Source organism: Schistocerca nitens, chromosome 5 (genome assembly GCF_023898315.1).
Source record: "Schistocerca nitens isolate TAMUIC-IGC-003100 chromosome 5, iqSchNite1.1, whole genome shotgun sequence".
In the NCBI taxonomy this organism is placed as follows: domain Eukaryota; kingdom Metazoa; phylum Arthropoda; class Insecta; order Orthoptera; family Acrididae; genus Schistocerca; species Schistocerca nitens.
In genome coordinates, this window is record NC_064618.1 from 523,308,153 (window position 1) to 523,325,463 (window position 17,311).

Sequence of the window (17,311 nt, forward strand, 5' to 3'; positions counted from 1 at the left end):
CTTTAATTTATAACAAAATTTGATAAATTTCACCCAACTAATTATATTTACTACTGATTCAGTAAATCATCTGTTGATAAGGGGGAGTCGTCAAGCAGCAGTGATAAAAATTTGTTCTAAAACTTTCATTATGTGGCACCATCTTTAATAAACAAGGGAGCCGATTAATCATTTTTATGGTTGCATTACTTGCTCCTTTCTGTGCGAGAGTAAGTTTTCGAAATGTTCAAGTGTGTGTGAATTCCTAAGTGACCAAACTGTTGAGGTCATCGGTTCCTAGAGTTACACACTACTTAAACTGACTTAAGCTAAGAGCAACACACACACACACACCCATGCCCGAGGGAGGACTCGAACCTCCGGCGGGAGGGCCCTCGCAATCCGTGGCATGGGGCCTCAACCCGCGCGGCAGTAAGTTTTCGTTTTGGATACTGGAGTCTATCTTTGTTTCTAGTGCTGTATCTGAACGGGTTTATGACATAATGATGCAAGCCAGATTTCGACGAAAATGAGTTAAGTACTATGTTATGTAGTAGAAACTGCACTCTTTTTCAGGGCATAGTGATCTTCGTCTTTGTTTATACAGTAGCACCACAAATGGCATCACAAGTCCTAATATGAAATGGTGTGTATGATACATGTTCTGGCAAAGTGAAGTAAGTTTGACTTGCTCCATATTGCCATGAAACAATATAGTGCTTACTTTTAATTGTACTCAAGAATTGTTAATTCAAAGTAAAGTTGCTAACTCAAAGTGAAATTCGTGGAATTTTAATAATTATGGTAATGTGATTATATTAATATTTCTACCAATAATTTAACTTCCAACATTAATAATATATCTTATTAGACTCAGTATCTTTATATACACCTTCATTCGGCTTTCCTGGTTATTCTGTGCAATTTTTCATAAAACTAAAATGAATAAAAATTGAGTTACACCATTGTGCCACAAACTTCTTCATTTATGAATGCTACTGTTATTTTGAAATTGTGCATTCCTCTTCACAACGACTAAAACAGTAAACATTTTTCACGCTGTTGTTAGCATGCCTAATTTTGTAAACAGTTAGTACATGAAATTCGAAGAAGGAAGCATGTTTCGTGTCTACATGTGGCATTACCTCAGAAAGTTACTCTGTAGGAAATTAATGGATTTACATGCAAAGTAAGCCAATTTTTGATGCGTTAATCAACAGAATCAGAAATTTCACACAGACCAAATGTTGCTGAACACAAGCATTTGAGATGATCCATAGTGTCAGATTTCGTTCGATCTGTGATCAATATGCCGGGATAGGAATTTCGAACAATCAGTTTTACATGTTCCCCCCCCCCCCCCCGCACCTGCCGCCCTCCCCCAACCCACTCTTGTGCTGTATTATTACTGATAATGAAATACACTGAAGCGGCAAAGAAACTGGCATAGGCATGCGTTCTCAAATATAGAGATGCGTAAACAGGCAGAATACGGCGCTGCGGTCGACAACGCCTATATAGGACAACACGTGTCTGCCGCAGTTGTTAGACCGATTACTACTGTTACAATGGCAGGTTATCAAGATTTAAGTGACTCTGGTGTTATAGTCGGCGCACGAGCAATGTGACACAACATCTCCGAGGTAGCGATGAAGTGGGGATTTTCCCGTACGACTATTTCACGGATGTACCGTGAATATCAGGAATCCAGTGAAACATCAAATCTCCGACATCGTTGCGGCCAGAAAATGATCCTGCAAGAGCAGGATCAACGAAAACTGAAGAGAATCGGTCAACGTGACACAAGTGCAACCCTTCCGTAAATTGCTGCAGATTTCAATGCGGGGGCATCAACAAGTATCAGGGTACGAATCTTTCAACGAAACATCATCAATATGGGCTTTCGGAGCCGAAAGCCCACTCGCGTACCTTTGATGACTGAACGCGAAAAGCTTCACACCTCGCCTGGGCCCTTCATCACCGACATTGGACTGTTGATGACTGGAAACATGTTGCCTGGTCGGACGAGTCTCGTTTCAAATTGTATCGAGCTGATGGACGTGTACAGGTATGGAGACAACCTCATGAATCCATGAACCCTGCATATCAACAGGGAACTGTCGAAGCTGGTGGAGGCTCTGTAATGGTGTGGGGCGTGTGCAGTTGGAGTGATATGGGACCCATGCCACGTCTAGATACGACTGTGACAGGTCATACGTACGTAAGCATCCTATCTGATCACCAGTATCTATTAACGTCCATTGTGCATTCCGACGAACTTCGGCAATTCCAGCAGGACAATGCGACACCATACACGTCCAGAATTGTTACAGAGTTGCTCCAGGAACGCTCTTCTGAGTTTAAACGCTCTTGCTGGCCACCAAACTCCTCAGGCATGAACAGTATTGAGAATATCTGGGATTCCTTGCAAGGTGCTGTTCAGAAGAGATATCCACCTCCTCATACTCTTACCGATTTATGGACAGCTGTGCAGGATTCATGGCGACGATTCCCTCCAGGACTATTTCATACGTTAGTCGAGTCCATTCCACGTCGTGCTGCGGCACTTCCGTTTGCTCGCGTGGGCCCTACACGATATTAGGCAGGTGTACCAGTTTCTTTGGCTCTTTAGTGTATCTTGCCATGAATGTTTATTCTAAAGGATATACGATTTACCGAGCATGATTGATAAGTATTTCAGTAGCAGCTTAAGGTGGTTGAACATGATTTTCGACAGTGTTCCTTACAATACCGTTGTCGACTGATTTCCCCTTTATTTCGTCTACCTTATGTTGCACCTCCGAAGCATTGCGGCGGCTGCGTGTGTAGACGCTGCAGTTTCTCAGCACGCAAGGCATTCTGCGCAGTAGCCTCGCCTGGCCAGCCCGATGCGATGCGATATTAATGCCCGGCTGTGGGCTGCGTGCCCAATTGGGCGGCTGCGTGTTTGCTCGCTCCTAATGGCGGACAGGCCGGCCTGGCCTGCCCTGCGCCTGCACGGCTTGGCTCAGCTGCGCCCGGGGAAGCCGCTGCGCGGGCTGCCTACGTCCGCCCCTGAATGTCTGCGATGCGGCGCGAGAAAACTTTTCCAACAGGCACACAGAAGGTGCTGGTACTACTAACACTTTATTTCTGCCGTCGCGCAAGAACCAGTGTCTGTACAACCTGGACGTAGAACTCAGGTATCTGAGCAAAGGTCTTCCGCATACCTGCGGTTCGTGTCGACGGGAACGTCTGTCGTAATGCAGTTAACAAAAAGTTTCAGTGTGTGCTTGTGCTTAAGGATTACTTACGTCTCAACGATTCTACCGACTCGGCCTCATTAATTTCACCTCCTGACTGAACCGATGATACTTCTTCATCAATCTACGTGGCATGCAAAGTAAAACTGGCGTACCTGTGGTGGAAGATGTAAGTTGGGTTGCCTATCTTAAAGAGCGTGAAAAATTGCCAGGCTGGTTATATTTTGCCTCTCTTGTACATCCACATATTTACACACATGCTGTGCATACCCGTGTCAAGTGCACAGAGGAGGCTACTTATCATCAGTCTACTTATTAGGATTTTATCCCACTCCAGGCGCATACAACTGTTTAAATGACTGTGTGCACACTACAGTTAATATAATCTTGTTTCCACAGTCCCAAGGGGGTCGATACGTTAAGGGCTGAACAACACCTCTAGGTACAACGAAGACATTTTTTTACTGTATTATGCGTGAAAGTGTTACATGGGACTATTAATACTTCGGCATTGGTGACGCAGCTGTTTGTTTATTCAGCTGTTCGTCACGAATGGTGTCTGTTCTGCCGCTCATGTCCGGAAGAACACCACACCTATCTGTACAAATGTACTCTATAAGTTTGCTACTTTCAACTAACGAAGTGAAAGCAGACTGCCAAAAGAAAACTGCTACCAACTCCGAAAACTCAATTTACATGTCAGGAAAATATTTTCTCATATAACAGTTTTCACTCATAAACAGTTAAATTAGATTACCATCAGTGGGGTTTGAACGCGGGGCCTTTGGTGTGACTCCCTCACGCTCTACCAACTCACGCACGCGAGATATACAAAACTACCACTCACTTTCCCGTGCTGTGTGGTTTTGGTGTTACTTTTAACTACCATTTACACATGTTCTACCGGGCGGCAGCGCATAGCACGAACGAAAAGGGTGTTTTGGTTGATACTCTATCTACAATCAACGTCTGGTACAATTTGGGTGTCTGGCATCTGGAGGTTTGGGTGTCAGTATTGCTTCTTGAAACTTTATAAGTGGGCTTTCGCGGGATAGTTGGCGCCTGTATTCAAAGTATCTGCCAACTCTTGTTTCACAGCCTTTGCGTGAAGCTCCCACGTACGCCATACAATTGCTCTTCCTTGAATACTTTCAGTGTGCTGTTAGTCTCATTTGTATCCGACCAATTACCCGAAGTCTGCTACCTGCTTCACCTACGAGTGAGCACATGTCAACATTCCATTGCATATTCATAGAAATTGTTTTACCTCCGTACGAGTTGGTGATTCCATGTATGACTAACTGAAATTATAATCACGGATATCTAATTATCTGTACTTTGTGAAGTGCATCATTTTACATTTCTGTACATTTAAAGCTAGTTGCCAATCCTTACATCACTTTGAAATCGTATGAAGATTTAACGGTATTTGTGAAGCTTTCTTCAGATAGTGCTCCGTTATAGTAGTGGAAAACGGCAAACACTCACGCACTAATTGTAGAGAAAACAACCAGAGCTTCTCTTCCTCGAATCTCTTCCTCATATTTCACAACTATTCAATCTACCTAAGGTTTTTTTAATTTTTTTATTTTGAGTCAGATATCTTCTGACTGGTTCTATGAGACCTAACACGAGTTTTTGTACAGTGGCAACCCCGTCACCTCGGAGTTGCAATTGCACCCTACGTGCTCATTTAATTTCATTCATTTGTTGGATGTATTCCAGTCTGTAGCTTTCTTTAGAGATTTTAGCCTCCACAGCTCCCTCTACTGCCCTGGAGGTATTCATCGATGTCTTCATACATGTCGTATCATCCTGTCCTTTCTTCTTGTCAGTGTTTCCAAATGTTCCTTTCTTAGTCGATTCTAAGGAGAACATCCTCATTCCTTTATTTTTATTATTTTTTATTATTTACACGTCAAGTTCCGTAGGACCAAATTGAGAAGCAAATCTCCAAGGTCATGGAACCTGTCAGTACATGAAATTACAGCATAAAAGTAATAACAGATAAAAATAAATGTTCATGAACCTGAAAAAAGTCAGTCCATAAGTTTAAGTAAACGCTATCAGCAATACGATAAGAATCAGCTTAATTTTTCAAGGAACTCCTCGACAAAATGGAAGGAGTGACCCATGAGGAAACTCTTCAGTTTCGATTTGAAAGCGCGTGGAATACTGCTAAGATTTTTGAATTCGAGTGGCAGCTTATTGAAAATGGATGCAGTAGTATACTGCACACCTTTTTGCACTAGAGTTAAGGAAGTCCGATCCAATTTCAGGTTTGATTTCTGCCGAATATTAATCGAGTGAAAGCTGCTTATTCTTGGGAATAAACTAATATTGGTAACAAGAAATGACAATAAGGAATATACGTATTGAGAAGCCAGTGTCAAAATACCCAGACTCGTGAACAGAAGTCGACAAGAGGTTCGTGAACTCACACCACTTAGTGCCCGAACCGCCCATTTCTGAGCCCAAAATATCCTTGTAGAGTGGGAAGAGTTACCCCAAAGTATAATACCATACGACATAATCGAATGAAAATAAGAAAGTAGACTAATTTTCGTGTCGAAGTATCACTCACTTCTGATACCGTTCGAATAGTAAAAATGGCAGTATTAAGTCTTTGAACAAGATCCTGAACGTGAGCTTTCCACGACAACTTACTGTCTATCTGAACACCTAGAAATATGAACTGTTCGGTTTCGCTAATCATATGCCCGTTCTATGAAATTAAAACGTCAGGTTTTGTTGAATTTTGTGTTAGAAACTGTAAAAACTGAGTCTTACTGTGATTTAACGTTAGTTTATTTTCTACAAGCCATGAACTGAGGTCATGTACTGCACTATTTGAAACCGAGTCAATGTTGCATACAACATCCTTTACTACCAAGGTAGTGTCATCAGCAAACAGAAATATTCTAGAGTTACCCGTAATACTAGAGGGCATATCATTTATATAAATAAGGAACAGGAGTGGCCCCTACACTGATCCCTGGGGCACTCCCCACTTGACAGTACCCCACTCAGATCCCACATCACAGCCGTTATCAACATTGTGAATAATGACCTTTTGCTGTCTGTTGCTAAACTAAGAGGTGAACCAATTGTGAGCTACTCCCTGTATTCCGTAGTGGTCCAACTTCTGGGACAATATTTTGTGATCAACACAATCAACTGCCTTAGTTAATCAAAAAATACGCCAATCGTTCCAAACTTTTTGTTTAGCCCATCCAGTACCTCACAGAGAAAAGAGAATATAGCATTTTCAGTTGTTAAACGACTTCTAAAGCCGAACTGTACATTTGATGGCAAATCGCATGATATAAAATGATCAATTATCCTTACATACACAGCCTTTTCAATAACTTTTGCAAACACTGACGGCATATAAATAGCTCTAAAATTATCTACATTATCCCTTTCTCCCTTTTTATAAAGCGGCTTTACTACTGAGTACTATAATCACTCAGGAAACTGACCATTCCCAAAGGAAAAATTACAAATATGGCTAAATACAGGGCTAACATTTGCAGCACAGTGCTTTAATATTCTGATAGACACTCCATCATAACCATGAGAGTCCTTAGTCTTCAGTGACTCAATCTCCCTCTTGTCTGTATCACAGAGGAGTATTTCAGACATCAATCTTATCAGTTCATCTAATTTTCAACATTCTGCTCCAGCAACGCATATCAGTCGCTTCGATTTCTTCTTTTCCACATTTTCACAGTCTGTAATTCACTATCAGACAACACTGTGTGCCAAACGTACATTCTTTCTCAGACTAAAGCAATGTTTGACATTAGCAGATTTCTCTTAGCCAAAAATTTCCTCTTTTCCTTTGCTAGTCTGCTTTTTATGTCGTCCTTACTTCACCCACCATGGGTTATTTTGCTTAAGAGATAGCAGAATTACTTAACTAAGTCTATTTCGTGGTCGCCAATTTTGATGGTAAGCTTATTGCTAATCTCATTTCTACTACTCCTCAGCACTTTCATCTTTTATAGGTTCACTCTCACCCCACAGTCTGTACTCGTTACACCGTTGATTCATTCAACACAGCCTGCAGTTCTTTTTTACTTTCACTGAGGATAGTAATGTAATCAGCAAATATCCTGTAACCATGACTTTTAATTCTACTCTTTCAACTTTCTTTTATTTCCGTCGTTGTATACATTGAACAGTTGGGGCGAGAGATCGCATCTCTGTCTTGCACCCTCTTTATTGCAAGTAATTCTTAATATTTCCTACCTGTTGTTGCACATATTGTATATCACACACCTTTCCCTGTAACTTACTCTACTTTTTATACATGCAGACTGGAGCGACGAATGAACGTGCAGTTCTGCAAAGCCACCGGGTCAGGCTGGCGTTATAGTTTGCGCAGCTGCCTAGTGAGTAGGAGACGGGTTCTAATCCTGGCATTGGTAAATTTTTCATTCGTAGCTTAAGTCTGTAAATATACACCGTAGACGTTTGAGGCTTGAAATGGTCTCTGGAACCATGTATTTTATTTTTCTTAAACTTTCGGATATCTTGCACCATTTTACACTGCAGAACGCTTTTAATAGGGTGACGAATCCTATGAACATATTCTGATTTGTCTTAAGCCTTACTTCCATCATCAGTCGCAAAGTCAGAGTTGAAAACCCACGTACTTACCATACATAAGAACCTCTACGATACGCTTAAAGCGCTAAGTGACCCAGCTTTGGGACTAAATCATCAGGCTGTCATATATACCTACAAAATGATCGCTTATGTAAATGTTGCGTACACCTCAACTCCTCCCAAATTTGATCACTCTCTCCAACTCCATGAGCGTCATACACTGCGTCTCACTTTTCAAATAAATTTATTTTACCCCGCCTGCGTCCTATAACTGGAATACTTTTACCAGTCCTATACCTCGCAGTACCTTACAGTATCCCCCATCCTTGAGAACTCTATCCCACTGCGTCGTCTCTATCAACATGTTCCACCTTCCTTTCCTAGCGTAATTTCCACCGCCTTCCTCCCCCAGGCCCTGAAATAATTTGTGGGACCCGACGACCCTATTAGTTACAACCCGATCTGCCTCTTCCCCTTCCAAATGAAGGCTCCAATGCACCCTTTTCCAGGTTAACTAAAACCTTACCCGCCTCTTGCCATCTAAATCATCTCTATTGACTCTCATCAGTATTCATATCAATTTCTCTTCAGTCCTATGTGCTTTAAAATCTCTCGCCTGGGAAGTGTCACCAGGAGTGCATAGAATCGCATTATTTATAGTTTCCAAAACCACACACATCACTAACTAATCAACTTCATCAGCATAACAACCCTGTCATTACGTTTTCATGTATTTGCAATAATTTCACAATGAGATTGAAGAGAAAGATGTTGTGCCGTCCAGCCTCTTTTGGAGGGGATACAAACAACAAATAAAAAAAATCATTCACTGTAGCTGTAGCTCAAGCATGGAACTGTTAAATCAGCAGAAGGTGGCCAGATTTCATTAGATGACCCCACATGATCAGGAGATTTCTTTACAACACCGAAAATATTAGTGTTACTATCGTGAGTTTTGTTTCCGCGAATGGTACCGACAATTATAACTCACTTATTAAACTGAAATTGTGAAGATTCATTTGGTATGTTCACTATATGATCGAAAGTCTCTGGGCACCTCTTAGTTGGCATTAATGTGCAGTATGTCCAATCTTCGCCTTTATGAGAGCTTGAACGCTGCTGGTGACACTTTCAGTGAAGTGTCTGAAAGTCTGTGGATGAATGAAGCCCGTTCTTCTTTAAAAAAGCGATGTACAAAATTTCCTAAAATTTCATTTGCTTATGGTTTTATATTTTCGGGTAACTCTTCTGATTCAAAAAGCGTATGCTTGGGTCAGAAACGGGAGTTTCGAACAGTATGTGATGTAAATTCTCGAACTTCTTGTCGACCTTTGTTCAGAAATCTGGGAATTCTGACATTGGCTTCTCAATACGTATTTTCTTTAATACCGTTTGTTGTTAACAATATCAGCTTATTCCCAAGAGTTAGCAACTCTCATTCAGTTAATAGTAGACAGATATCCAATCTGCATTTGGAACGCACCTCCTTAACTCTTGTGCAGAAAGGCGTGCAGTATTCTGCTGCCGGCCGCTGTGGTCGAGTGGTTCTAGGCGCTTCAGTCTGCAATCGCGCTGCTGCTACGGTCGCAGGTTCGAATCCTGCCTCCGGCATGGATATGTGTGATGTCCTTAGGTTAGTTAGGTTTAAGTAGTTCCAAGTCTATGGGACTGATGACCTCAGATGTTAAGTCCCATAGTGCTTAGAGCCATTTGAACCGTTTGAAGTCTTCTGCTTCATGCATTTTCAATATGCTGCCACAAGAACAGTAATCCACGCAACTTTCAAGTCTAATCTGAAGAGTTTCCTTATGGCTCACTCCTTCTATTCCGTCGAGGAACTCCTGGAAAAATTAAAAAAAAAAAGCTAATTCTAGTGTTACATTGTTGATTATGTTTCTTTAAACTTATGGCTTGTCGTCTGAATAGGATTCGTAACGTTTCATTTTATCTAATTACTCTTCAGTTATAATTTGATGTATTGACTCTTTCCACGACCATGGAGACTAATCCTTAATTTGGCCTGCAGGACATGATATATAAAACATAAAAAAAGTTAAAGTAAAGCAGAATAGTTTACATATTAATCTATGAAAGTCCGAATGACACTCCAACTTTGAAATGATACATCTTGCATGTTATCGTTTTTAGCACTAAGGTTGCAACAATTCATTTCGTTCTGCTTCAGACATGCTTTCTCTTGCGTTGATTTGTTGTTATTTCTTACCCAGCTACAACATGATCATAAATTAGTCGAAGCTTTAGTAGGAACTATCAGAGAGGTGACCGTATTAATAGTGTAGCGCAAGTTTGCTCACTAACGATTGTCTTCACGCCTTTCCCACAAATATTCGAATTTGCTGTTATTTTGTCTTGCCTTAAGTACCTTTGTGAGTTCTCTTTTGTTCCCGGGTTGGCTGCGCAATAATGTTATAATGGTATTTCTTCTGGTATGGCGACGCATCTGTTGCAGCCAGCTTCGGGCGTTGCGTAAATTTGACATACACTGCTACATAATCACTCAAAAATCAAATTTTTCTTTTACTCTTAATTGCTTATAAGCAATTTTACAACTCACCGCCCCCCCCCCCTCCCAAATCCACTCTCAGGCAGGTAAGAAATGTAGCGAATGTTCAAAAAATGTATATACTGTATTTCAGATGGCCAGTCTCTGCAAGTCATTGTCATCGAAGGACGTGGTAAGCATATAAACAAAAAAGGTTTTCCCAGAGCTGAAGACGACAGTTTTTCAAGCACGTAAAACATTGACAATGTTGAAGAGTTTACCAAAACCGAGGTTCATTCTGCTGCATAAAATTATGAACTGAACATGAATCGATGATGAGTAGCCTTTGAGTACCACATTTTAAGGTTACGCAAACAATCTTCACTTCGAGTTTATTATACTGCGCAGGCGAAATGTACCTGTATTTTGATAAAGTTGTTTTCGTCATTGTCGATATATTACGTGTGCGCAGATCTCTTTTCTTTAGCTGTTGGCAAAACTTTTTCAGATGGCAATGAGGCGTTCAAATCGGTAATGTGAATGTTTTCATAATAATAAGAACTAACTAAAATAAAAAGATGTAGAAAGTACCAAGTAGATAGCAGGATGCGCAATTGATTCTACGAGGACGTTCAATAAGTAATGCAACACATTTTTTTTGGTGAAAGGCGGTTGGTCTTACTCAGGATTCCAATACTCAATATTAATCCTCAATCTTTTGGCTATAAAGCCCTGTTATTCAACACAATCTGCCTTCAATGTGGCGGCCTTAAGCCACCTTACTGGAAGGGCCTGTATACTGTAGTGCTGGACGTAGGAAAGAACTCCTTGCAACACGAATAACCTCCCTTTCGACCACGTACTGCTTCCCGTGGACTGCGTTCTACATTGAACCAAACAGATGTAAGTCGATGGTGCGAAATCCGGGTTGTAGGATGGATGAGGAAGAACAGTCCAATGAAGTTTTGTCACCTCCTCTTGGGTAAGCAGACTTGAGTTTGGTCTTGTGTTGTCATGGAGAAGAAGTTCGTTTGCCCGCTGAAGCCGATTTTTCAGTTTCAGTTTCCAATACACTTCTGAGTTAATCGTTGCACCGTGAGGGAAGACATCAAACAGAATAATCTGTGCAGAATCCCTGAAGACCGTCGCCATGACTACCGGCTGAGGGTGCAGCTTCGGACTTTTTCTTCGGAGGAGAGGTGGTGTGGCGCCAGTCCACAGATTGCCATTTTGTTTCCAGTCCGAAGTACTGAGCCACGACGCTGTTGCGATGATGGGAGACTCCTCGCAGAAGGCTAACCGTGATTTTTTCACTGCCAGGTCTCTGCAGACACACTGTTCGAAGTTATGAACACATGTTTCATCGCCTCGCTCAACGATTCGCCATGCTTTTGTTCACTGCCAGGTCTCCGTAGGCATTCTACAAGTGCCTATGAATATCTGGGACGCTCTGGTTTCCCGCCAAAAGAAACTCAATGACGGCTTTCTGCTTGGAACGCACGTTCGTTACAGATGCCATTTTGAAGGCTGCGTTAAGCGGAACTTTATGAAACTATAGTGGCTGAAGCGGGAGTGTTCCACGATGTCTCGCAACAAATTCGGCATTTTTTCATTCGAAATTGGCGGAGAAAAAAATGTGTTGCATTATGTATTGAACGCCACACATATGAGACGTCATTCAACGGTCGAAGGAAGGCAATGGTGGTCCATTCCCGGTATAGCTTAACAAAGAACGCACTGCGGAATTCTCGCGACGTCGCCAGAGCTGATACGTTTCTTTGCAGTTCCGTGTTAATGAAAGGCGTCGCTTTGAGCGAGTGAAGAAGCTGGTTATCATCTGGGAGTGGTGGCGCGCCACACTGCAGCCTGCGGGGGAGGACAGAGGTCGGCGTTCGCGTTTCCGATATCGGCAATGCGTGGCGCGCCTGAAGGAGGGGGCGCGTGGTCGCACGGCGCCTGCGTCGTAAACACAGCGCCGATGCCGGCCCCAGCAACTGGATATAACACCCGTGCCCAGGGCCGCCTTCTGCCTCGGTAATGCCAGTCTCGTCAGCGCGTGAAGGGAGGGTGATGTTCATGCTGACGTAATTACGGAAGCTGATGAAGTTGGCGAAAGGAGGAAATATAAAAATACAGCAAATGATGCAGGTGAAAGCGAATACAAATGTCAGAAAAACCAATTGCAAGATGTAGAAAGGGAAAAGACAGCTACCGTCTGTGGGAAGATTATAAAAATGTTTGAAGAAAAGAGAAGCAGGTCTGTGAATATCAAGAGCTCATATGACAAGCCAGTACTAAGGAACGTGGAAGGAACATGTAGAGGGAGCTCTACAAGGGAAATGAACTTACAGGCAATATGTAAAGAGAGGAGGGAGTGAGGAAAATGTGTCAGATATGGTACTGCGATACCAGTTACTGTCACGTCTTTGAAGTACACAATCCCCATCGAGCAAGGTGGCCAATGGTTAACACACTGGACTTGCATTCGGAAGGACAACGCTTGAAACCTGCACCCGGCCATCCTGATTTAGGTTTTCCGTGATGGTACGTTCGAAAGGGCACGGCCGACTTCCTTCCCCATCCTTCCCTAATCTGAAGAGACTGACGACCTCGCTGTTTGGTCCCCTCCTCCCAAATCAGCCAACCAATGAACCTACACACTCCACAGAAAAGTCACTGAATCCAGGTGTTGATCGCTCCGGTTGTGTATGCATCGATGTATCTGATTATATTTGGATTGCATAGGGGCCTGAAGATGACATTAATTAGATGCCGAAACTGAGCGTGTAAAAAAGAGAACAGCTTCTGAAAACATACGGCTGTGAATGGGCAAATGTCTGTAAGGTACATTACATAGGTAGAATTGCGGACAGTTGGGAATGTGAGTCTGACGGGGAGCTTGCAAGGGATAAGTCCCTGCAGTCGCCCTATTCATCTGTGCCCTCGGCGGCTCAGATGGATAGAGCGTCTGCCATGTAAGCAGGAGATCCCGAGTTCGAGTCCCGGTCGGAGCACATATTTTCAGCTGTCCATATCGAGGTACATCAACAACACCTGGCGGCAGCTGAGGGTTTCTGTTAGTCATCATACGGTTGTTTGTTGATTTTTTTCTGGTAAATATCTGACCGGTCGTTGTCCCGTATCCGAAGCAAAGTAGTTTTGTAATTCATGGTTGTAAAACTAACAGGAATTAGTTACAGAAGACTGGAAAGTTTGGTAAAGATCGATATCATGGGAGATCAGTTTGTGTTCTGGAGAAATATAGGAACTCGTGAGGCACTGTTTATCTTAGGATAGCTTAGAAGATAGATTAAGGAAGGCAAACCCCATGTAGATTGTATACACGGTAGTTAACCTAACTGATGTTACGGGGACGTCTTTCCGATTGTTGTGTGTGCTGTCATACGTAATAATGTCGGGCCTGGTGATCTCGTAAGAGACTGCGTACTTCGAAACTAAGAGGTCGCGGGACTGAATCCTGTTCAGACCGCGGAAATTTTTAGTCTGCCTTTAATTTAACCTTCACGGCTCAACGATGTCAGGAGTCACCATGAAAGACATGTGGTTCTGATTCCAGGTTGAACTGTAGGTCCTTCATCCCCTGTTGCATAACCGGGGGAGGTTACGGATACGCAAGTGGCCACAACAGCGTCCAGATGAAAGACTTGCACCAAGCCATAGAGCCACACGAATTTATTATTCTTTTCATTATTGTACGTAATAATATGTCACCTTAATGTAATGTGCAATGTAGATAGACGCCTTATGATTTGCGTTCCAGTGAAAATATACAAATATGTTTACACAGGACTGTATGTTTGTGAATTGTTTGAGCAGAACTGGGCCACCACTTGCATGGTGTTGGCAGTATGACCGCACAGTGACCTCCGTTGTTCAGTTGATGTACACTGCTAACAAAATTTGTAATACTATCGTAAGATGTAGTCTACGATATTAGAGGTCTCACTGACCTAGGTACTTTATGCCTTATTGAGTTAGAGCTTATGCACTAGACGGTGTTTACTACTGACGTGCTTTATGGCCGTTTCCCAGTCACATAAACATACCGCTGTCACAGTGGCACACCGTGAGCAATTCTGTATCAACAACAACTTCATTCAGTTTATCTTAAGCACTGCAACAACATGCCCCGTAGAGGCATACAACACTTTGATAAGAGTCAGGACAATGGCTCTACTTTCAGTAGGTCATACAAAGTAAGATTTTGCCGATGAGTTACATGTCACTCAAAGTGGTGCCCCTAAGGTGTGGAGAAAGTACAGAGAGGCGGGAAATGTGAACAATAGACATCGCGGCGGTCGTCCTCGTATGACAACATCAATGCTGGATTGTTTCCTCCAACTGTCGGCACGCCCAACATTAGCTGCCAGAAATATTGGAAATGATTGTTCTCGGGCATCAGGGATTCGTATCACAGTCCAAACAGCGCTAGAAAACTGGATACGGATGGTCTTTATTGCAGAGCACTTGTGAGAAGTCGAAGGACCTGGGTTCTTGCACATTAACATTAGACTATTCCAGAATGGAGTAAGGTCATGTTTGCTGACGAGACCAGGATTGGTCAGCAACCGGACACTAGACGTGTTAGGATTTGGAGAAGCGCTAGACGACACCAGAAACGCCGATATGTTCAACACGTCCATCTGTTTACAGGTGGAAATGTAGTGTTCTGGGTGGCAAGAATGATGGGACGGCAGATCCCTCTAATTCCCACCTACTGGAATTTGATTGGTCCCCGATACCTCCAAGAGGTCTTACAAACGATTGTAAGGCCCTACAGCCGTGAAGTCTGTGACCACATCTTAGTCGATGGCAATGCAAGATCCCACCGTACTCTAGAAGTGTCTCGGTATCTTCAAAGATGCAATATTAACCGAATGCGTTGACCAGCACATTCCCCAGACATGAATGCAACTGGGGATGTATGGGACCTGTTGAAGGTGGTCATTGCACAGCGTCTGAGTCTACTTGACAATCTTCAGGACCTCACTGAATCTGCCATTGAGGCGTGGGGCCTCATACCCCAAGATAAACTTGATGGTTTCATCCAGAGTACGCCTCGCAGAGTGTAAGAACTCATCCGTGTGCAGGGAAGACATACTCGCTATTAAAGAGTGATAATCACTTTCATGAGATAACGAGTTTCACCGTCTTTGTTTTCAAGATGCACAGCTAGGAGAGAGGCTGCTTTTTTAAATGATATTTTGTAACTAACCAAAATCATTCTCGTTTTCGGAAGGAATTATATTTATTTTGTTAGTAAGGTACTGAACAAACCTCGTTGGATGTACTATAAAAAATTGTAGTAAACTGTATAATACTCCAGACTTTTGTTGAAGTGTGTTTTTCTGCAATTCCTCTCCAGACATAAAGTTTTGTTTCCGTCAATGCCATGCGTGCTTCTTATTTTCCGGAAATCATAAGGAGGATATCGTATGCGTCTGCGTATCTTCTTTGCGTATAAGATGCGTATCATGTTTAATGCAAGACAACATACAGTTCTGTGGTACAGCATATTCATCATAAAATTCAGCTTATCTGTCCACTTTTCTTGCCCTATTGATCGGAAACTAGCTTATTTTAAGTCTGCCAGCAAGGCTAAGTAGTCACTGTGTACCACGCCGCACTAGTGGACGTCTATCCACCGCCGATACCACAAGCGAATGTTCCCTGTTGCGAAAACTGAACGGGATCAACTCAGCCTCAAGAGGACAAGTGAGGAAGTACCCTGATAAGCCAAAACATTATGACCACTGCCCACTGTGACGTTGGATGCGGCGTGGTGGAAAAAATTGGAAATTTGTGGTAAGGACTATGGGAGCAAACTGCTGAGGTCATCGGTCCTTAGGCTTAGGCACTAATTAATCTAACTAACTTAACGCTAAGGACAACGCACCAACCCATGCCCGACGGAGGACTCGAACCTCCGACGGGGAGGGGGGAGGGGGGGGGGGAAGAGAGGGCGGGCGAACCGTGACAAGACGCCCTAGACAGCACGGCTACCCCGCGCGGCCCGCGTGGTAGCTTCGCGGGCACGTGAAGCGGTAAAGCGGTAACAAGAGTACGCAAGCGGAGCAGACACGGACAGGGGACCACCCTAGCAAAGATATGGGCTGCAAATGGGAAAACCATTGAAATAAGCGACTTTCACAAAGGGCAGACTATTATTACGCAGAGTTTATGAACGTGTATCTCGAAAACGGTGAGTCTGGTCGAATGTTCGCGTCTGCTATCGTGAGCATCAACGGAAAGTGGTAGAAGGACAGTGAAACTACCACTAGACGCTAAATTGTTGGATGACCACGACTCTTCACAAAACGTGGCGTTCAGGGCTTGTCTGTTCTGTAAAGTATGATAGGTGGTGTTCTGTGACACCTCTGCCGGAAAAGCATAATGCTGGTGCACATACAAGTGTAACGGAGCACACCGTTCATCGTTTATTGCTGAACATGGAGCTCCGCAGCAGACCACCACTACGTGTTCACGTGTTGACCCAGCGATATCGTCAATTACGATTGCAGTGGAAACGGGACCATCTGGTTTCGACCGTCGATCGATGGAAACGTATCGGCTCTTCTTGTGAACCACATTTCTGCTGCACCAGGTCGATGGTCGTCTCCTCAAACGCCGTCATCGAGATGCACGGCGGCTCGAAACGTGGAGCACGCACGAACGCAGGCTGGTGGGAGCAGTGTTATGCTATGGGAGACGTTCTCCTGCTCTTGCGTCCGATCTGTGGTAGTAATCGAAGACACGCCTACAGCTACAAACCATCTGCATCCCATTATGCTTGATGGCATCCCCGACGGCGATGCCATCTTTCGGCAGTATCACTGTCCGTGTCTCGGAGCCAGAACCGTGCTACTTTGGTTTGAGGAGCATTATAGTGAACTCCCGTTCATTCCTCGGCTACCAAGTTCGCCTGATGTAAAAGGAATGGAACCCATCCGGG